General features: G+C 48.1%; 1 protein-coding gene and 1 long non-coding RNA gene across 5 annotated transcripts in view; one reads left to right on the forward strand and one right to left on the reverse strand.

Annotated features, from left to right (window-relative positions):
• The window catches only part of EIF2AK1 (eukaryotic translation initiation factor 2 alpha kinase 1), a 293,498-nt gene that overhangs the window by 194,151 nt on the left and 75,951 nt on the right, over positions 1–23,396 (forward strand). The window lies entirely within an intron of this gene.
• The window catches only part of LOC100515534 (ubiquitin carboxyl-terminal hydrolase 42), a 65,855-nt gene that overhangs the window by 7,729 nt on the left and 34,730 nt on the right, over positions 1–23,396 (reverse strand). For all 4 annotated transcript variants that reach the window (XR_014840052.1, XR_002342221.2, XR_014840051.1 and 1 more), the window contains 11 exons: positions 19,864–19,974; positions 16,565–16,667; positions 15,620–15,687; positions 14,567–14,637; positions 10,840–10,922; positions 8,821–8,932; positions 7,918–8,058; positions 7,337–7,437; positions 4,977–5,130; positions 2,545–3,273; positions 2,341–2,435 (listed from right to left, as the gene is read on the reverse strand). This is a non-coding gene — a long non-coding RNA (ubiquitin carboxyl-terminal hydrolase 42). The remainder of the gene's footprint in view (positions 1–2,340; positions 2,436–2,544; positions 3,274–4,976; positions 5,131–7,336; positions 7,438–7,917; positions 8,059–8,820; positions 8,933–10,839; positions 10,923–14,566; positions 14,638–15,619; positions 15,688–16,564; positions 16,668–19,863; positions 19,975–23,396) is intronic.

The raw sequence follows: 23,396 nt of genomic DNA on the forward strand, positions 1-23,396 counted from the left end.
ATGATGGGCCTCTTGCTTTTCCTCTGGATCCCTTTTCTATGCATTTTCTCAGAACCTCGAAAGTAGAGGAGCCTCCAAACAGAGCCAGTAGCTCCCTGAATTATCTATTAACTGTGAGGGGGTCACTGAGGCTTTAGAAAAACTTTCTGGGAGTTCCTATTGCGGCTCAGCAGGTTACAAACCGGAATAGTATGCATGAGGAGGCAGGTTCGATCCCTGGCCCTGCTCAGTGGGTTAAGGATCCGACATTGCCGTGAGCTCTGGCAGACTCAGCTCGGATCCCAAGCTGCTACTGCTGTGGCTGTGGTGTAAGCCAGCAGCTCCGATTCGACCCCTAGCCTGGGAACTTCCATATGCTGCAGGTATGACTGTTAAAAGCAAAAAAAGAAAAACTTTGTAGTAAAAGAACCGGCTCAGTGGTTAATGAATCCAACTAGGAACCATGAGGTTGCAGGTTCGATCCCTGGCCTTGCTCAGTGGGTTAAGGATCTGGCGTTGCCGTGAGCTGTGGTGTAGGCTGCAGACATGGCTCGGATCCCATGTTGCTGTGGCTCTGGTGTAGGCCGACTGGACCCCTAGCCTGGGAATCTCCATATGCCGAGGGAGCGGCCCTAGAAAAGGCAACAAGACAAAAAAAAAAGTGCCTTCTATTTTCAGATCTACCTGTTTTTGGGGGGTGGCGGAGGGGATGAGGAGAAAAAGAGTAGCCTTGCTTTTTTGGGGTGGGGGGCGCATGCCTGTGGCATGTGGAAGTTCCTGGGCCAGGAACTGAACCTGTGCCATAGGAGCGACCCAAGCCATGGCAGTGACAATGCCAGATTCTTAACCCACTGCGCCACAAAACTTCTAACTCTGCCTTGTTTTCAAAGGATTCTCGGGATTAATTCAAGCTGCCAGAAAACAAGAAAAACCCTAGCAGCCCCCCTTTTCAGCAGGTGACTATCTGAGAGAGAGAAGACCTGTGAAGGCAACACAGACAGGTGGCCTAGAGCATGGCACCACATGACGTTAGGACGCAGGCCCAGCTGGGTCTGCGTGTTTACAGCCCTCAGCAGTGATGCCCTCGCGAGTTACATCTGCAGACGAGCTAAGCGGGACTAGCAGGGGCACGGGGGGCACCACCGTGCAAGCCACAGGGGCTCCAGCTGGTCCATCTTTAGGTCTATGGGGGATGCATGCCCTCTGCCTCAGGACTCACTCTGCTCCGCTCTCCCAGGCGAGCACTCCTAACAGCAGCTCTTGGTCAGGGCACGCCCGCCCACAGGGGCCCTTCTGAGATGCGGGGTGCATTTTTGGTTGCCCCCATGATGGGGGAGCCCCACTAGCACGAGTCAGGGGGCAGGGCAGGCAGCCCCACGTAGCAAAGCATCTCTCACCCCATCTCCCGATGTTCACGGGGTTTTTGAAAACCCCAGTTCTACTGCGGGCTGTTTCATGGACACAACTACAATGTCATCTAAAGACGGTCAGAACTTGGCCAAAAGCTGCCCACCAGGAGCAATAACTGCGCAGCTGTCCACGGTGGCCTGTGCGCCCCAGCTGTATCCTGCAGCAGTGCTGTCCCGGAGCTGCTGGCGTGCGGATGGGCCACTGCCTTAGAAGCCCTTCCTTCTGCTCTCATTCTAGTACACTGAGGTCAATATACTGACTCCTTTTTCTTTTTAAGTGTGGTGTTGGACTGTCTTAACTACAAATTCCAGAATTCTTGAGGAAGCATCATCAAGTCTTTGCTACCGGCTGGCAGTGAGAAGCCCTGCCCTGTCACCTTCACCCATCTACAGATGCTTGACTGAGTCAAGTTCAGATGTGTGCTAAGAACACCCCCCAGCCGAGAGGCGAGCTCTGCGAGGGAAGGAGACGTGACCCGGAGGACAGCAGGCTCCCATGGACTAACAGCCCCAGATAAATTTTACTTTCCTAAAAGGAAAATCAGTAAATTCTGCAGATCATTATTCAAATCATTCGAGGATCCAAAAGGATCATGGTAAGACTTCCACTGAGGAGTTCCCGTCATGGCTCAGGAGTTAACGAACCCAACTAGCATCCATGAGGACGTGAGTTTGAATCCTGGCCTCGCTCAGTGGGTTAAGGATCCGGCGGTGCCATTAGCTGTGGTGTAGGTTGCAGACACGGCTCGGATCTGGTGTAGCTGTGGCTGTGGTGTAGGCCGGCAGCTACAGCTCCAATTCGAACCCTAGCCTGGGAACCTCCATATGCCGCAGGTGCGGCCCTAAGAAGACAAAGACAGAAAGAATTCCACTGAGCTGACACAGGGACACATCCAGAGTCCACCGTGCCCTCCAGTCCCGCTGTCCCATTCCCTCGGGAGGGTCGTCTTACCTCATCTCATCTGCGGAGCCTTGCGTTCTGGTGCTGAGTTTGAAGGTCTCTAAGACTCTGTCTTCTGGGAGAGGTGGCAGAGGAGCAGGCATCAGCTACAATAAAAAACACACTCAGCTCTAGGTGCCTTCGGAAACGCAGCCACGTGGAAACCCACCACCAGCCGGAGAGGAGGCGCCCCCACCCCGCCCGCCCTGCGCTCACCTTCGCGGGGAGACCGTTTGCCTTGGAGAAGGGGTTTTCTGGGTGCAGAGCCGGCTGGACCGGGCAGCCCGCCCCATCGGAAGGCAGGCCGTTCTCTTTCGGGTCACTGTCTGTACTAGGAGCACCATTGAGGGCCACGGGCAGCTCGAGCAGCTCGTGCGGAGGGGCCTCGGCGGCGGTGGCATCGGGAGGAGCAGGAGAGCGCGCGCTCTCGGCGGGGCCCAGGCCGTTCTCCTTGCCCAGGCCCTTGGCCTCCTCGTCAGACTCTTCCGACGACTCGGCGCCGTAGGGCACCAGCAGGCTGGAGCTCAGCCTGGACTTGCCGTTCATCACGGGCTTGGAGCAGGCCTCGGGCGGGCCGAGCTGCTTGGCTGCCCTGCCGGCGGCGGGCGGCGGGGCTGCGCGCGAGGTAGACTGCAGAGCGGAGGGCGCGGTGGCGGTGGCGGCGGGCGCGGGCTTGGCGGGGCCCTCCGGGGAGCCGCCGTGCGGGTCGGGCTGAGGCGGGCCCTGGCGCACAGGCAGCTTGTTGTGGATGCTGATGGTGATCTTCTGCTTCTTGGGATGGTCCGGAAGAACGGAGGGCCTGCCGACGGACCAGTTCGGGACGGGCGTCGAGGCGGTCACGGGCGCAGCCCGGTTAGCCGCGGCGCTCCCATGAGGGCCGGACATGGAGCTGCTCGGCGTCTCTTTCAACGGCCCTGGTCCCGTGCCGTTCAGGTGAGGGGGGTTCTGGAAACGAGGAGACCAGGGTCAGGGGAGAGCTCCCGAGACAGCCACTTACTCGGGGGCCGCTCCCCCTTTGGGGATGTTTTTCTTTTTAGGAACAAGTTTCATGCACCTAGAAACACCGCCGCCTCTGGCGGGGGCCTGCCTCCCACCAAACTTGCACCGGCCACGGTTTTCTGGTAATTTCTTTCTGACAAAAAGGGGTAACCATTTTTTTTTTTTTTTTGGTCAGAAAACCAACATCACACCAAATCCTTTCCGCTCCAATCTGACAGAAACAAGCAGGCCCGTGGGCACGGAGTCACACAGCTTCTTGGATGGCTGCCTGGGGGCCCGCCGCTGTCCGGGCAGAAGGCAGTGCCGGCCAGCATGCCCGCGGGAAGGTCTACAGGCCAAGGGAGCAAGGGAGCTGGTCACGCGGGCGGATACCCTCGCTAAGCCTTCCCTGCCCCCGTGATCCCCGACTCCTGCTCACAGTGATTTTGCTCCCAATTCAGATTTCAACTTTTGCGGCTATAACCTAAAGCTTGCAAACTGGTGGTTGTGGGTAAAATCTGATTCATAGATGATTTGTTTGGCCTTCAAAACGTTGTTCTTTGCTTTTGTTTTTTTAGGGCCGCACCCGCAGCATATGGACGTTTCCAGGCTAGGGGTCACATCAGAGCTATGGCTGCCAGCCTACACAACAGCCACAGCAACGCCAGATCCGAGCTGCGTCTGCGACCTACATACACCACAGATCACGGCAACACTGGATGCCTAACCCACCGAGCGAGGCCAGGAATCAAACCCGCATCCTCATGGATACTAGTCGGATTCACTTCCACTGTGCCACAAAGGGAACTCCCCAAAATGTTTTTTTAGATATCTGAATGAGCTGCTATCTTAATACTGGAAGGCTTCATAGTTAAAAACAAAAAAAAAAAACCTCTTGGAAAATCAATAGCCGTCACCCCTCCACACAGGGCACGTGCTCTCCCGTTGGCCAGCGTCCCGCTGTCACAGTCAAGCAAAGCTCAGTGCAGGAGCCTGTGGCCTGTCCAGCTCCCTAAGGCACTGAATTTGTGACTGCGGCTATATTCCAAAGGCTGCCCAAGGTCCATAAAAGACAGCATACATGGACAACTTGTTTGCCAATTCAAAACAGACTCAAACTGGAAGGCTGTTAGGACACTGCAGCCGAGACGACAGGAATTATTCCAAAATGCACACAGATAGTCCAACACATCCAACACATCTGCAATCTCAACACCAAAGTGCAGCGAGAGTGAGGCCTCCACGAAGGCCTTGGAGCGTCACATGAAGCGGGCACCCGCCCATTCTCCCCGAGAAGCCAGCAGGGAGTGTGGACAGATCCAGTCGGACAGCGGACAGAAATGCCACAGGAAGAGCTGAATGGATACAACGCAAGTGTTCCTTCTGTCAAAGCAGCACTCACTCTCCTGGAAACCAGCATCACCCAAGAACCCCCGGTATTTAACCCACGAGGTGAATGAAATCCAAACCAAGAGCTGACACCATCTCCAACGTTTCACCGACTTTCTTCTTGATCACGACGTTCACCCCGGGATTTTCTGCATCTCCGAATAGCTTCTGACAAACGGCTTGAAGAGACGTCTTCGACAAGCAATGCAGCTGGAAGTCTGCGACGCTGGCCGGAGGCTGAGGGACAAAGGCCAGGACGCGCGTCTGCCCGAGGAACGTACCTTTATCATGTGAGAGGGAAGCTGTGGTCCGATAAACCCTGAGGCTGCCTGCTTGCTGCTGACAACCCGCTGACTGAGGACGGGCCGGGGAGAGGACTGGCCAGGGCTGTGGGCGGAATGAGTAAGGTCGCCTCCGTTCTTCACATCGTGGGACCTAGGACGGAGAGGACAGCGCTCAGGGGGGCCTGGGACCTCTCCCCAGACAGACCCAGTACACCCTGATCAGGCAGCACGCTGGGAAGCCAGGAGGTGTAGACCACAGGCAGGGTCCCCGTGAGGTCAAGGCCGGCTTCAGGGGCTCAGATCAGGAGACAGCAGGATAAATGGGCAGATGGTATTTTTTTTTCTTTTTTTTTTTCTTTTTTTTTTTTTGGTCTTTTTGCTATTTCTTTGGGCCGCTTCCGCGGCATATGGAGATTCCCAGGCTAGGGGTCGAATCGGAGCTGTAGCCGCCGGCCTACGCCAGAGCCACAGCAACGCGAGATCCGAGCCACGTCTGCAACCTACACCACAGCTCACGGCAACGCCTGATCGTTAACCCACTGAGCAAGCGCAGGGACCGAACCCGCAACCTCATGGTTCCTAGTCGGATTCGTTAACCACTGCGCTATGATGGGAACTCCTCATTTTTTAAACTTTTATAGTAGTTAATTTATAATGTGATCATTTCTGTTGAACAACAAGGCGACTCAGTTATACACCTATCTATTTTTAGATTTTTTTTATCCGAACCTTTTTTCTTTTTCTTTTTAGGGCCGCAGCCGCAGCATATGGAGGTTCCCAGGCTAGGGGTCAAATGAGAGCTACAGCTGCCGGCCTACACCACAGCTCACGGCAACACCGGATCCTTAACCCACGGAGTGGGGCCAGGGATTGAATCCGTGTCCTCATGGATCCTAGTAGGGTTTGTTACCACTGAGCCACAACGGGAACTTCCAATTTAACTTTTTAAATAACAAACTTCTTCATCAGATTTCAAACGGAAATGGAGGCCAGAAACGAGACAAAGGCAAAGGCAACAAGTGATGCGTCTCAGCCCTCCGGAGTCCAGCATCCTCAAGGATACTAGTCGGGTTCAAAACCCACCGGGCCGCAGTGGGAACTCCTGAGCCTTTCGAAGCTGACCGCAAAATACTCGGGAGAGCCCCCTGTGCTGTACAGCGGGTCCCCGTTCCACCTATGGTAGCGAGCACAGGGCAAATGGTACTTCTAACCGTGTGTTCTGAGGATGCCCCTATCTGGAAGCTATCTTCCTTCTGTTTATTTATGTTTTTCTAATTATAAACACGTATTATCGTAGAAAACTCTGTACTATCCTAAAAAGTCATGAACAAACACACCGTGCCTGACATCACCCCTTCGAGGCACCTACTCTTCCGGTTTAGCGGATCATCCTGCAGGCTCTGGCCTATACGGATGTCTACGTGCCAACGTGGCAAATTTCAAACCACTTTTCCTCCATACATAGAGCACTGTGTCATATCATCTTTTAAAAGTTTTTAGTAAAAATCATTTTTTTTCTTTTTTGCTTCTTTTTTTTCCCCCTTAGGGCCACACCCACGGCATATGGAAGTCCCCGGGCTAGGGGGGGAATTGGCGCTACAGCTGCCAGCCTACGCGACAGCCACAGCCACGCTGGATCTGAGCTGAGTCTGCGACCCACACCACAGCTCATGGCAACGCCGGCTCCTTAACCCACTGAGTGAGGTCAGGGATTGACCACGTCCTCATGGACACTAGTTGGGTTCGTTAATGCTGAGCCACAATGGGAGCTCCTAAAAAGCACTTTCAATAGCTGCACTGTATTTCAACATGGATGGGCTCCAATTTATATGCTCTTCTGCTGTTGTTGGAAATTTCAGGATGTTTTAATTTCCAGCTACTGCAAACAAACACCCTGGAGCACACTATTCCAGGCCATACATTTCTGGAAATGGACTTAGCGAGTCAGAGCTGCAGCAACAGCGGGGTTGCTGGTGCTGGCCCAAGCCTGGCCCGGGAAGGGGACTGGCTGCCTGTGCTCAATGGCAGAGAGATGACTGCACCCAGGTTCTCAAGAGTCCCCTTCCCAGGGCCTCTACTCACTGGCCCCCTGGCCCGCAGGCCCCCCGGCCCCCGGTCTGCTGCCAGCAGCAGAAGCTTGCCCCCTCGGCTACCACATTCTGCACGTTTCTTTGTTAATCTGCCAAAGAGCTGGGGAGCTAAATCAAACTCATGGTCTACACTCAAGAACTGCCTTCCTACCCCTCCCTGCATCATTAAGGTGCTATTTAGACAAATGACGCTGAATTTAAATACGCTGAGGAGATGAAGAGAAATGACGTAACAGAAACGGTGAAAACTGGCTTTCCTGACAATACCTGATGTAAAAGAGAACATAGGCTTGTTGGCTGAGTACCGATCTAATGTCACTGGTGGATACGATGGAGTCATTCATTTGGTACCAGAGGCCATTGCTAGCCTGCAAGAGAGCCAATAAAAGAGACGTCAGATACAACCGGGTAAACAGGGAGTAGCCATCCAGCAACCCAGAGAAATGTAAGAAAAACGGACTTCTGGAGTTCCCTGGTAGCCTAACGGTTAAGGATTCGGTATTGTCACCGCTATGTCTCAGGTTTGATGCCTGGCCCAGAAACTTCCACGTGCCACAAGCACAGCCAGAAAAGAAAAGAAAAGAAAAATAAGCTTTCATGTGTTTTGTTTTGTTTGGCTGCACCCAGAGCATATGGAAGTTCCCGGGCCCGGGATCAAACCTGCAACACGGTAGTGACCAGAGTCACAGCAGTGAGGCCAGATCCTTAACCTGCTGAGCCACATAGGAAGTCCAAGGGCTCTCACATTTTAACTGCGAGAGCCCCACTCTTCCTCGCTGGAACACCAGGGCTATCTTACTTTACTTAATGTAACAACGATAGTTATTAGCAAAATCCACACGGCTTACTTTTATGTAGCAGAAGTAATGGCCAGCATGGCAATTAAAACCAGTGTGCACCAGCACTGCATACAAGACGTAGACAATCGGTTCGCCATTCGGCTGAGACATGTATGGTCGGATATCGAGATACTCCGGGTATTTCACATCCTACACAGACAGGAATGGAGAGAGGAACAAGGAGTATCATTTCCGAAGGCAAATCATCCTACACAGGCAGGTGCAAGGCAGGGGACGGACCCACAGAGCACCATACCCCACGATGTTCCAGCAGAAACCTAACAGGCCAAAGACAGAATACACCCAGAGCATACCTGCATCTAAGTGTCTTTTTAATGCAATCCCACTCATTTCTTTCTCTCTTTTAAACAATAAGGATCCACGTTAAGTGAATTCTCCCAATCCATCAGAGGAGACACTAACAAGCATAACTCTGGACTTGAGTCACTTCTTTTTAAGAATTCAGCAAGGACTGTTTCTTGGGCATGCTACTGAATTTCTGACCACTTTCAATCTTCAGAAAGTAGAAAGATAATGGGAAAATTCAGCGTACTACCAACCAGAAAACAAACTTTGACGAAATAACAGCAAGATCTGGCAGGAAAACCCTTTTTGGATTTGAAATGACACGAGCCCTCCCTGCATCCACGCATGGCCGTCACCGACCATGAAGCCCACATGCAGACCAGCTGCATCTTCAGAAAGGCTAACCAGCTAAATGATATAGAAAAAAACACATACGCTCATAAACACACCTGTCAAACTCCTAGCTCAATTCTCTGACATTTTTTTCCATGACCAAGTGCTGGAAGATCTTAGAAAACCCGGTAATAAAACTGTTCGATTTAGCTGCTGACACTTAAGCCGTGAAGGGCTTGACAGAAACAGTTATTAATAATGTTATCTACTTACCTTAGCAATTTTTCCACCAGTAAAATTTGCAAAACGTTTCAGAGAAAGTGTGAGAACATTAGAGGATCTGTGTATAGTGAACCTCTTTGAAGCTGGAACCATCTTTTTACATCTTGGAAAAAAACAGAAACAGAGGATTAAAATGATGAATTTTTTTTGAATGTGGTTTTTTAGTCTTTCCCTTGTTATTTCCCTGAAACATTCCAAATGCAGTTGCTCAAAGAAGGCTACTAGATGAGAAACACCACAGCTTTTAATCAACAGAGAAAATACTAAAAATTACAATACAGGGGAAATCGCTCAACAAGCACGAAAGAAAAAAGGACAGTTCTGAAATGCCATGTAATACAGGTCACTGATAATGTAAGTCGGGCCGAACTAAGTTTCTCTCAATTCAAAGCAAAGCGAAAAACCAGCTGGTACAATTCTGTGAAAACAGAGCCCAGATACCAAAGGAAGAAAGTAAAGGCTAGAAAAGTCCATGGAGCTTAAACAAAGGAGACGTCCCCACGGTCCTGAGAGCAAGGGCGCCTTCTGCACCACAAAATGAACCCAGGCGCTCACACTCCCATTCTGGCATTTTTGTTAACAATAAGTTTTTTTAATTTATTATGATTATTATATATATTTCTTGGCTGCACTCACCCACACGGAAGTTCCTGGGCCAGAGATCAAATCCGAGCCGCAGCTGCAACCTACACCACAGCTGAGACAATGCTAGATCCTTGACCCACAGCGGTGGGCCAGTAAGTACACTGTTTTTTTAGACACGATGCTATGACACACTTAACAGGTTACAGTGAAGTGCAGACAGAGCTTTTTTATGTGCTAGGAAATGAAAAAAATCCACTTCACTAGCTTTGAGGTTCGCTTTATTGTGTTTGTTTGGAAACCAAACCCTCACTCTCCCCAAGATTTATCTGTACCCTATAACAATGATTTTTATCTGTATTTCCTAACTTAAAAATGAAAATCTGGAATTCCTGTCGTGGCTGAGCAGAATCTAACATCCATGAGGACGCAGTTTCGATCCCTGGCCTCGCTCAGTGGGTTAAGGATCTGGCATTGCCATGAGCTGTGGTGTGGGTCACAGACATGGCTCGAATCCAGCGTTGCTGTGGCTGTGCTGTAGGCTGTCGGCTACAGTTCTGATATGACCCCTAGCCTGGGAACTTCCATATGCTGCAGGTGTGGTCCTTAAAAAAGAAAAAAAGAAAAAAAAAAAAAAAAAAAGACTACTTAAAACATATGAAGCAAGGCTTTTTAAAAATAAGCTGTCTTGGGAGTTTCCGTCATGGCACAGCGGAAACGAATCTGACTAGGAACCATAAGGTTGCAGGTTCGATCCCTGGCCTCCCTCAGTGGGTTAAGGATCTGGCGTTGCCGTGAGCTGTGGTGTAGGTCGCAGACGTGGCCTGGATCCCCAGTTGCTGTGGCTATGGCACAGGCCGGCAGCTGTAGCTCTGATTTGACCCCTAGCCTGGGAACCTCCATATGCCGTGGGTGCGACCCTAAAAAACAAGCAAAAAAAGAAAACAGGCTCTCTTGACTTTATGGGGATACAATACAGGATAATTAAAAGTCAAGGTTTCTAGAAGAAACTACCCCAACTCCTGGGAAACAACCACATTAAAGAGAGATCCTTAACCACTCCGGGAGAAAAGTGATGCCCCCCTCACTCACCCCAACCTGTCATACTGTGCCCCCAGCCACACCTCACAGGCTACAGCCCTCACCAGGGGCAAGTGGCTACCTTCCCTCTCCCTCCCACCAGCCTCCCCGGGCCCCTGAGGGCACAAGGGTGCACACCTCTAACCAGTGTAAACATTGAGATGCTATGTGCTCTGGCCCTGAAGGAATAGAGACCCAGTGTCTCCACAAACTGGAAGCTACAGGGACTCTCAGTGGGCTGGTCACACACCAAACTTTCTTAAACCAAGCGATCCACAGCAACTGCCACCCACACGCGCCGTGCCCCCCCAACCCCCCTGCAGCGGCCACCTGTACCACCCTCCGTACTTGCTGCACTTGTAGGAGTTTTCTCCATCAAGCTGTTCCGGCTTCACAAACTGCTCCAATGCCTTGGTGACGCTCTGAGCAGCCTGGGACAGAAAAGCATCAACACCATGTTATCACTGTCACTTGTTGGGGGAAAAAACAAGACAACTAGAAAGTATAAAAGCAAATATGGGAGTTCCTGTCGTGGCTCAGTGGTTGGCAGATCCGACTGGGAACCATGAGGTGGCAGGTTCGATCCCTGGCCTTGCTCAGTGGGTTGGGGGTCCGGCATTGCCGTGAGCTGTGGTGTGGGTTGCAGACGCGGCTCGGATCCCGCGTTGCTGTGGCTCTGGCGTAGGCTGGTGGCTACAGCTCTGATTAGACCTCTAGCCTGGGAACCTCCATATGCCGCGGGAGCAGCCCTGGAAAAAAAAGGATGAAAAAAAAAAAAAAAAAGCAAATGCGAATTTTTACCAAAAAAGAAAATTTACTTTTATTATGATGCTCACTGTTATGCATGTACACACCAAATTATTTCCCTCCCATTAAAAAAAGGAGCAAGGGAACCCTCCTACACTGTCGGTGGGAATATAAGTTGGTACCACCGCTATGGAAAACAGATCAACTACCATATGATCCAGCAATCCCACTCCTGGGCGTATAATATCCACACAAAACTACAATACAAAAAGATGCATGCACCTCTATGTTCATAGCAGCACTATGCACAAATGCCACGATACGGAAACAACTTAAATGTCCACTGATAGACAATAGGTTAAAAAGATGTGGTGCATATACAAAGTGGAATACTACTCAGCCATAACAAAAGAACGAAATAATGCCGTTTGCAGCAACATGGATGCAACTACAGATTCTCATTCTAAGAGAATAAGTCAGAAAGAAGACAGGAATTCCCGTCATGGCTTAGTGGTTAACGAACCCGACTAGGATCCATGAGGACACAGTTTTGATTCCTGGCCTCGCTTAGTGGGTTAGGGATTCCGCATTGCGGGGAGCTGTGGTGTAGGTCACAGATGCGGCTTGGATCCTCCGTGGCTGTGGCTGTGGCTGTGGCCAGCAGCTGTAGCTCCTATTCAACCCCTAGCCTGGGGACTTCCATATGCCGAGGGTGCAGCCTTAAAAAGCCAAAAAAAAAAAAAAAAAAAAAGAAAAGAAAAGAATTAGGGGAGTTCCCGTCGTGGCGCAGTGGTTAACGAATCCGACTAGGAACCATGAGGTTGCGGGTTTGGTCCCTGCCCTTGCTCAGTGGGTTAACGATCCGGCGTTGCCGTGAGCTGCAGTGTAGGTTGCAGACGCGGCTCGGATCCCGCGTTGCTGTGGCTCTGGCGTAGGCCGGTGGCTACAGCTCCAATTCAACCCCTAGCCTGGGAACCTCCATATGCCGCGGGAGCGGCCCAAGAAATAGCAAAAAAAAAGAAAAGAAAGACAAATACCGTATGATACCACTTATATGTGGAATCTAAAATGTGGCACATGGCGTTCCGTCATGGCTCAGTGGTTAACGAATCCGACTAGGAACCATGAGGTTTCGGGTTCGATCCCTGGACTCACTCAGTGGGTTAAGGATCTGGAATTGCTGTGAGCTGTGGTGTAGGTTGCAGATGTGGCTCGTGGCTCGGATCCTGCGTTGCTGTGGCTCCGGCATAGGCTAGCAGCTACAGCTCCAATCCGACCCCTAGCCTGGGAACCTCCATAGGCCAAGGGAGCAGCCCAAGAAAATGGCAAAAAGAAAAAAAAAAAAAAAGAAAAAAAAAAAGTGGCACAAATGAACCTACCTACAGAACAGAAACAGACTCACATAGACAAACAGACTTGTGGTTACCTCAGGGGAGGGGACGGGGAGGGAGAGGAATGGACTGAGAGTCTGGGGTCAGTAGATGCAAACTACTGTAATTAGAAAGGCTAAGCAATGAGGTCCTACTACACAGCACAGGGAACTATACCCAATCTCTTGTGACAGAACATGATAGAAGGTAACGTAAGAACAAGAACGTGCATATGTATGACTGGGTCACTCTGCTGAAGAGCAGAAATCGACACAACACTGTAATCAACTGCACTTTAATTTTAAAACTTTTTTAAAAAAAGAGCAGATTTTTTTCTTTTCTTTTTGTCTTTTTAGGGCTGCACCTGCGGCATATGGAAGTTCCCAGGCTAGGGGTAGAATCAGAGCTACAGCTGCCAGCCTACACCACAGCCACAGCAACGCCAGATCTGAGCCACTTCTGTGACCTACGCCACAGCAGCTCATAGCAACGCCAGATCCTTAACCCACTGAACAAGGCCAGAGATCAAACCTGGATACTAGTCAGGTTCATTACCACTGAGCCACGACAGGAACTCCAAAAAAGAACAGATTAAAGTTAACATAAATACGTGAAGAGGTTGCCTGCTGCAGCATTATTTAAATAGCATAAAAGTGGAAACAAGCCAAGCATCTACCAGAGAGGATCTCCATACACAGAAGGAGGCCCAGGCAAAACGAAATGGACACAGCAAGTGGCCAAATAGACCAAAGGTGTGATCCCATTCCTATAAACAGTAAGTAAGTGCTCTGGGACAGTTTACATCAAACTCTTATCAAGAGTTCATTCTGAGGGGCTGGGTCTTACACATCTCTGCACTGTTTCTCACTTTTCTCATCAGCATGTATTATGCTTGTACTCAGGAAAACAAAAGCTTAAGAACAACAAAAAACCAGAAGTTTAGAAAATGCAGAAGCAAACAGTTTCTAAAGAATAACAACCCTCTAGGAGTTCCCACTGTGGCACAGCAGAAACAAATCCAACTAGGAACCATAAGGTTTTGGGTTCGATCCCTGGCCTCGCTCAGTGGGTTAGGGATCCAGCGTTGTTGTGAGCTGTGTGGTGTAGTCGCAGACAAGGCTCAGATCCCAAGTTGCTGTGGCTGTGATGTAGGCTGGCAGCTGTGGCTTCGACTGGACCCCTAGCCTGGGAACCTCCATGTGCTGCCTGCCGGTACAGCCCTAAAAACACAAAAGACAAAAGACAAAAAAAAAAAAAAAAGAATAACCGTCTAAATTTGGCTAATATAGGCATCAGAATCTGGTTTTTATTAAGTGAAAACTCAAAGGGTAATAAAATTATTCAACGTTGTAAGTTTTTATGATGCTTAATACAAAGCTTAAATAATGTCCTCTAAAGTCTTAGCATGTTAAGTTTTTCTATTCATATTCTCTAACAGTTTTAGTCTAAATTATAAATGAAGGAGTTCCCATCATGGTGCAGCGGAAACGAATCCGACTAGAAACCATGAGGTTTCAGGTTTGATCCCTGGCCTCACTCAGTGGGTTAAGGATCCAGCGTTGCTGTGAGATACTGTATAAGGTCGCAGACGTGACTCAGATTTGGCGTTGCTGTGCCTCTGGCGTAGGTCGGTGGCTACAGCTCCGATTCAGCCCCTAGCCTGGGAACCTCCATATGCCTTGGGTGCAGCCCTAAAAAGACGAAAAATAAATAAACTAAATTATAAGTGAAATATAAATACATAAAGTTACATAAAGTATGACTGATTTTTTTTTTTTTTTTTTTTTTTTTGGCCACACTGACAGCATGCGGAAGTTCCACGGATCCAACCCGTGCCAGAGCAGCAACCTGAGCCACAGTAATGACAACGCTGGATCCCTACCCTGCTAAGCCACCAAGGAGCTCCTGATTTTTTTTTTTTTATCTTAACCAACACCCACAAACATTATTAAACTTACCTTAATTTCCAATGTTATATCGAGATATGGATCAAAAGTATCTGAAACACCTTTGCAATTTAAACATTTGACTGAAATAGAAATAAAATGCAAAGTATAAGCAAAATTATGCGAAGGATAATTATCACGGCAGCACCAACTACTGAAATGACAGAACAGAAATACTACCACATGGTAAAAAATTAACACAGTGGACTTGTTTCTTCTAATAGATTGGGGGAAAAAAGTTAATGGTACACAGTGAGAGTCACTAACTTGGGCCACACACACTGCTGGTTGGAGGTGTAAACTGGTACTACCTCTTGAAAGAAAAAGGGAGAATCCAATCTTTTTTTTTTTTTTTTCTTTTAGGGCCGCTCCCATGGCATATGGACGTTCCCAGGGTAGGGGTCAAACTGGAGCTGCAATGGCTGGCCTAGGCTACAGTCATGGCAATGCCAGATCTGACCCCTGTCTGTGACCTACAGGCCAACACAATGCCGGATCCTTAACCTACGGAGTGGGGCTAGGGGTCGAACCTGCATCCTCATGGATACTAGTAGGTTCGTTACTGCTGAGCCACAAAGGGAACTCTGAGAATCAAAATTTAAAACACATGCACCCTCTGATAAGGAAATTGTAACAATTTATCCTACATATGGACACTTGTACATGGACATAAAGGCATGCACATCCAAGGATGTTCAATGAAGCACTGATGGTAATAACAGCGACAAAAATTAGAAACAACCTAAATATCCATTGATAGGGAACTAAAATAATGGAATACTATGCAACCCTGAAAAACTATGTTAGACCTGCGTGTACTGAAATGTAAGAAGGTTTCCAATGTGAAAAGAAACGTCAAAGGAATGTACCTAATATGCTCCAGTCTGTTCATGCCTAGACAACTACTGGAAAGATAAACCACACACTGGGAGAGGGGCTGCCTCCAAGGATGGGGGAGGGGAGACTGGGCGGAAGGGAGACATGCTTCCATGATTAACGCTTTCGAACTGCTGGCATTTTTTAAACAACATGCTGTATCAGATCAACTTTTAAACAAAAGTTTACCTCTAGATCTTAGGTATCCTCCAAATATCTGACAAACGAGTGTGGTAGCCTGGGTATGTCTGTCTAATCTGAAAAAAGTCAAACAGTAAAATGAGCTAAGAGTTCTACAAAGATTACAAATGCCATGACCAGATTTTAAAAGCATGTATATCTATAAAAGGACCAGAACTCAAACAGGGGAGCCCCGCAGTATGTGTGGTAGCCGGGAAACAGCCTTGCCTGACCACACACAGAGAGGGTCTGGGGTGAGACAGGAAAAGAGGTACGATTGTATTAAGAGGGACTTTGCAATTACGGCATGAATGTGGCCCTGAAGCAAGTCCCAAGAGGAAACTGCCCTAAGCAGGGCTGTCATACAGGGCATGAGGACCCCGGAGAAGGCAGGGACCAGAGCACGCTCTGTTCTGCAGCCCACCAGCCAGACGACGGTAGCCTGGCCGAGGCCGTGCTGGCAGCAGCGGGAATGCAAGGGCTATTCAGGCAACAACAAGTGGGTTAGGACTTGGTTTCTAATGGTTTCTCCAATCTTCCTCTTGAGCCCAAACTTAGACTTTAAAGGAGAAACTGCAGAAATTGGTAACCGACCAGAGTGCGAAAGATACAGGGAACAAATACAGATTTTGAAGGCTAGAGATGAACCGAGAAAACGTCGGCACACCAAGGAGAAGCGGTTAGTTTTCATCTGCAGAGGGAGGCAGACATTAAAATAATGGCAGGACCAATATTCACTTCCTGACATTTATAATTAAATCTAAATTATTATAGTAAGCCACCTTTTAAATTTTCAACCGTTTGGAAATAATGCAAATCGCTTGTGGACAGGCAGTGCACCGTCAAAGGTGGAGCAGACAGAGAGCTCGGCACACCCACGTGAGAAAGGTGCGACGGAGCTCGGGCGAGGGGCGGGCGGGCGGGGCGGAGGGACCGACGCTGTGCTGTACTTACTTATTGCTGCCGTTCAAGCACGCTTTCTGCATAGCATCAACAGTGTACTGAAGGAATTCATGGGCATCTTCTTGGTTTCCAAAGCGGAAGTGCCTGGCGATACCTACAAAGTTCGAGGAAAGACAAAGCTGTATCACCACATAGGATATGCCCGGGCTGCACTCCCCGCCCAAGTTTTATCTGATGGCAATATGCTGGTTTCAAAACACCTGATAATTATTTTATGAAGAAACAGCATTCACACGCTCCCCGAGAACAGCGAGGACCAGGCCCTTGAGACCCTTGGAAGCTCACGTGGACAAGGCGTTCTGGAGCGCCCAGAGACGCTGTGTCTCCTGCAGTAAAAGTACACTTGAATAGACTCAACCTTGGCTGTACCGTCTCAAAAACTTGTCCCAAATATCATGTGAGTGCACACACCTTAAATTTGGTGCTGAGACCTCCCAGAGAATCCACGTGAAACATCGACGTGTGAACTTACCTAAAGTCTACCCCCAAACCTACAGAATAGAGTCTCGATGGCACGGTGACAGCTCAGTTCCCCTTTTCTTTCTTTTTTTTAGGGCTGCGCCTGAGGCATATGGAAGTTCCCAGGCTAGGGGTCTAATCGGTGCTACAGCTGCCAGCCTACACCCCAGCCACAGCCACGCTGGATCCGAGCCGCGACTGCGACCTACACCACGGCTCACGGCAACACCGGATCCTTAACCCACTGAGCGAGGCCAGGGATCGAACATGCATCCTCATGGATGCCAGTCAGGTTCGTTAACTGCTGAGCCACAACAAGAACGCCTCAGTCCTATTTCCAACTGACACAAAATTACATGATGATGAAAAACAACACAAAAGTATAAAGAATATACAGAGAATCTTATACGTTTGCATATATATAAATATATATTAACTTGAATCATACGCAAGTCCCAATATTCCACCAGTTCTGACCTACAAAAAGGACAATGTCATTATTGAATCATACATGTATTTGGAGTTGGGGATGGGGTGGAGTGTTATTTTCACGCATGTACATATACACAACAGTGACATTCTCTGTTTTTTTAATGGTCAACCCTGCGACATATCGAAGTTCCTAGGCTAGGGGTCGAATCCGAGCTGCAGCCGCCGACCTACGCTGCAGCCACAGCAATGCCAGACCCAACCTGTATCTGCAACCTAGGCCCTAGTTTGTGACAATGCTGGATCCTTAACTCACTGAGCTTGGCCAGGGATCCAACCTGTATCCTCAAAGACATTATGTCAGGTTCTTGACTCACTGAGCCACAAGAGGACCTCCTGGGCCACAAACCCCTGCTGCAGTGACCTAAGCCGCTGCAGTGACCTAAGCCCCTGCAGTGAGAATGCTGCATCCTTAACCCATAAGAAAACTCCAACAGGGAGTTCCTTTGTGGCTCAGTGGTAACGAATCTGACTAGGATCCATGAGGATGCGGGCTCAATCCCTGGCCTCACTCAGTGGGTTAAGGATCTGCTGTTGCCATGAGCTGTACTGTGGGTCGTAGATGTGGCTCAGATCCTGCACTGCTGTGGCTCTGTCGTAGGCCAGCAGCTGTAGCTCCGATGAGACCCCTAGCCTGGGAACTTCCACATGCCATGGGTATGGACCTAAAAAGCAAAAAAAGAAAAGGAAAAGAAAATTCCAACCAATGACATTCTCTTAAAGACTAGGTTTAAAAATATTAATCATGCCTGCTATGTGTGTGTAATACATAACATAAACATATAACAAACAAAATCACCACTGACTAAAATTTTGTCAGGATCCGACAATGTTTAAAAATTTTCTGCACTGATTCCTCTGGACTGTTAATAATACAAAGGGCCAATATAACACCTCTTAATCTTTAGGAGCTTTTTAGGCAAAAGGATTATAGATTGTCACTGTGTAATTATCTACCAGTATAATTTACCCAGCTAGAACCAGATTAAGAGTGAGGTTTTTGTAGAGTTCCTTTGTGGTGCAGCAGGTTAAGGATCTGGTGTTGCCACTGCAGAGGCTCAGGTCAGTGCTGTGGCTTGGGTTCGATACCTGGCCCAGGACACCGTGGACAGAGCCAAAAAGAAAAAAAAATTAAAGAGAAAAGGTGAGGACGGAGGAGTTATAGTCGTGGCTTAGCGGAAATGAATCTGACTAGCATTCATGAGGACGTAGGTTCGATCCCTGGCCTCACTCAGTGGGTTAAGGATCCGGTGTTGCCATGAGCTGTGGTGTAGGCTGCAGACTTGGCTTAGATCCTGTGTTCCTATATCTGTGGTTTAGGCCGGCAGCTACAGCTCTGATTCGACCCCTAGCCTGGGAACTTCTCTATACTGCAGGTCTGGCCATAAAAAAAAAAAAAAAAGAAAAGAAAGTAAAAAAAGGCAAAATTTATGCGTAAGTTATAAGTATAAAACTTTATTTAAGAGTATATTAACCATTTTGATAATTCCTATCACTTCGTATAGTATAGTATAATACCCATTCATTTAATTAAAACTTACTGAAAACTATTTTCAAAAACCTGTGGGATAATACCAGAGTTGGTATTACTCAGCATAAAAATCCAAATATCTAGGAAAACACTGGAAAACTTATCAATGATTTAATTAACAAATTGAATCTATAGGAGTTCCCATGGTGGCACAGTGGGTTAAGGACCGCTGTTGCCACAGTTGCGGTGTAGGTTGCAGCTGTGGCTCAGATTCGATCCCTCGGCCTGGGACTGTCCATATGCCATAGGTGTGGCCAAAAAAAAAAAAATTGAGCTGTTTAAAAATTTTGTTTATATTAAACTAAATACCATCTTTAGGAGTTCCCGTCATGGCTCAGTGGTTAACGAATCCAACTAGGAACCATGAGGTTGCGGGTTCGATCCCGGGCCTTGCTCAGTAGGTTAAGGATCCGGCGTTGCCGTGAGCTGTGGTGTAGGTCACAGACGTGGCTTGGATCCCGCGCTGCTGTGGCACAGGCCAGCAGCTACAGCTCCAATTAGACCCCTAGCCTGGGAACCTCCACATGCCACGGGAGCAACCCTAGAAAAGGCAAAAAGACAAAAAAATAAAATAAAATAATAAAAAAATAAATAAATACCATCTTTACTATATTATCATCTTGCTTTAGGTTTCAAAATGTGTTTATGTGGTAAGCGGTTTGCTAAAAATTTGTCATTCATTAAAGGTGCATTCATATACGATAAAATGTTCGTTTGATGTAATACACAAGGAGCTCACCACACACCAGTGAGGTCGGTCAGACCAGTAAGCTAACAAATACCAACAAAAACTGCTATAGAAGATACTTACGCCGCATCTCATTAATGACAAACATCGGTTTAATGACATCCCCAGGATTGCTGAGTGCCTGGGTGATATGTGCTTGCATGGTACACATCATACAAAATCCTTCTGCATGACCTGAAAGATAACAGATGAGAAGCCTCCAAATCAGCAAAAAATGACAGTATACACATTAAGGGCTATTATAAGTAAGGGCCACATCCTAAAATAAGAATAAGAGCTTCTGTGTGTCATGTATTGAGCTATACACTTTTACTCATTTTCATTTAATTTTCTATTGAACCAAAGTGCTAAGTATATATTGCTTCTATTTCACAAGAAAAGAAACTGAGGCTCAGAGAGTTAAAAACTTGCCTACTATCAAGCAGTTATTAAGGGGCAGACACATAATTATACCTTTCCAAAAGGTATTCAAATCATACCTTTCTAATTTCAAACCCTGTGCTCTTAACTATTGTCTCTATGTCTAAAATAAGGATTTTTCTCCTCATATTACATTTGTCTCAAACAGTAAAAGATTGTCTCCTGTACAAGACGTTCAAAATCTCTCTTTAAATAGTCTGGCTTTGGAGTTCCCTGGTGGTCTAGTAGTCAAGGATGTGGTGTTGTCACCGCTGTGGTGTGGGTTCAGTCCCTGGCTTGGGAACTTCCACGTGCCGCAGGTGCAGCTGAAAAACAAAATAAGCAATAATAAAAACAATTTAAATATATGTTCTGGCTTTGTTGGCTACCTAGAGTGATCTCTACTGCATATTCTTCTTCTACGATTTAAAAAAATAGGAAAACCACTCCTAGCTCACGACTTCATGGTGCTACTGGCATCCAGGGGGTAGGGCCACAAGGGCTGCTCGACATCCTAAAGAAAGCACACGACAGTCCCCACAATCGAAAATCACCTGCTCCCAAATGCGAACCACACAAGACATGACACACTGCCTAAAACTAAAGGCTGCACAGATCCTTGCCTAATGAAGCTTTAAAAGCCTCCAAAGGTCCAAACTATTTCCAATTAATTTAACAGTGTCCCAGAATAAAATTCAAAAACATTTGTAGGAATAAAAAGAAAACCCAGCACCCAACAACATGAAATTCTAATCAAAGCGTACAAGGCATGCAGAAATGACCAATAAAGAGCAAATGAACAGAAACAAACTCAGAAATAACATAGACATTAGACTCAAAAAACAAAGACATTAAAAAATACATTACAGCATGGGGTTCCCTTGTGATGCAGTAGGTTAAGGATCCAGCACGGTAAAGCTATGGCATGAGTTCAATCCCTGGCCCAGGAACTTCCACATGCTGCAGGTGTAGCCAAAAAAAAAAAAAAAAAAAAAAGGCATTTATACACACACACACACACACACACACACACACACACACACACACACACTCCTATGTTCGGGGAGACAGAAAAGAGCAAGCGCATACGAAGGAGAAAGATGGAAATAGTCAATCTACTTCAGAAATGAGAAGCAGGATCTCCAAGATGAAACACATACCAGGCAGAATAAATACTAAATTAGAAATAAAAGACGAAAAGATGAGTGGACTAGAAAACTTAGCCACAGAAGTTATCTAGAATGAAAAACACACACACAAACAGACCTAAAAAAAAAACAGCAACAGAACAACAACAACGAAAGCCTATCCGTGAGCTCTGGGACTACTTCGCGTTGTCCCTAACATCCATGTAACTGGAATCTGAAGGTGAAGGCAAAGACCAAGCACCGTAAGATGCAGCGTCCGTCTACAAAGGGAGAGCACGCCGGGGACTTTACAGTGAGGGAGTCTGGTCTTTCTTCCGCTTGGTGTGTGTTTCATCGCGGAGATGCTACGCTTCCCTATTCCTCCCACACGCACAACAGAAAAATCCTGGACATTATATATAAAGCGAACACAAGAAAGCTGTGAAAGGTAGAGAGACAAAGAACAGCCAGCAAATTCAGAAGCCAAGGGACGACATGGCAGTGAGTTCCCTGGGTTTTCTTTGTGCCACATCTATTTCAGACGTGGAGCTGAAGAGGTGAGCAACCTGGAGACACCAACAAATGGAGGGAACAAAGCAGCAACGAAAGCCTGCTTTCTCGGGCCAGAGGACCAGCAAAGAGACAGCCTCGCAAGGCAGAAAACATGCAGACAAACACTGTTTCACCCGAGTCAAATGCCACAGAAAAACTGAGGCGCCCACCCCTGCCCACGGCGGCAAAAGCCCAGTGAGGAGCCTCGCGGTCCATCTCCCAGGCTGTCACGAAGCATCCCAACCGACCCGCTAGTGCAGCGTGTACAAGGAACAGCAGGAATGGAAACTTCCACCCGCACCGAGTGAAAAAGACCACACTTCATCCCACAGTGTCCGTGAGGAACAAATGGGCAAAGTCCGGACTTCGGCCCCCAAACCCAGTCATCAGGAGACAGCCCTGCACGTTATGTTACGTCAAGTAAATCAAACACTGCCTGATGCGAAATCTAAAAAAATGCAGCAAGCCAGGGAACATGACAAAAAGGAACGCACTCACAGATACAGAGGATAAATTATTGGTCCCCCGTGGGGAGAGAGAGGAGGGAAGAGCCGTTTAGGACAGGAGACAAGGAGATACACACGGCGGTGCACCAAACACGCTGCGAGGACGCGGCGTCACAACCCTGGGAGTAGACGCGATACCGGATCATCCAAAGAGACGGAGAGAAGCTGTGAGAGCACAGTCTCGACTTCTACGCCCTGCAACGCTGCGCAGCAACACCGGAAGGACGGACGGAAGGACGGACGGACGGAAGAAGGAAAGAGGCAGAGAAGGAGGGCGCAAAGGCAGGAAGAGGTGAAGGGAGGAAGCAGGCCTCCAACCCCCCGCCGAGGAGGGTCAGAATCGGGACCTTCGCCAGCACTCGGTGGTAAAGAGCCACTGCAGTGTCAGTGGGGAGCAGGGACGCCCACTCCCACCCAGCGGGAGCACGGAGCTCCAGTCCCCCCTTAACTGTCAACACAGCCTGAGTGAGGAACCTGCACCTCTACCTCCACCCAGTATCACTCCCTTTGCCAGAATGGTGTCAGAAAAAGCCGGGTAGAACACACGTCAGGTAACACCCAATATCTTATAACATGACACAAAAACGTTCAAGCAAAAATCACTTACCATGCTAACAAACCAAGAATTTCTCAAACTGAGTGAAAAAAGACAATGAATGAATTGATGCCCACACTAAGATAACAGAGACGTTAGAATTATCTAGCAAAGGATTTAAGTAGCTATGATAAGAAGGCCTCTAGTTATGAAAACATTAGCAACAATAAAAAACATATAGAAAAGGGAGTTCCCATTGTGGCTCAGGAGGTTAAGAACCTGACTAGCATCCATGAGATTAGGGTTCGATCCCCAGCCTTGCTCAGTGGGTTAAGGATCTGGTGTTGCCTTGAGCTGCACTGTAGGTCAAAGACACAGTTGGGATCCAGAGTACCTGTGGTGCAGGCTGGCAGCTACAGCTCCGATTTGGCCCCTAGTCTGGAAACTTCCATATGCCGCAGGTGTGGCCCTAAAAAA

This window comes from Sus scrofa, chromosome 3, assembly GCF_054392235.1.
Source record: "Sus scrofa isolate SSC_HxYL_T2T_F1_AM1 chromosome 3, Sscrofa_HxYL_maternal_Yorkshire_Landrace_v2.0, whole genome shotgun sequence".
Classification (NCBI taxonomy): Eukaryota; Metazoa; Chordata; class Mammalia; order Artiodactyla; family Suidae; genus Sus; species Sus scrofa.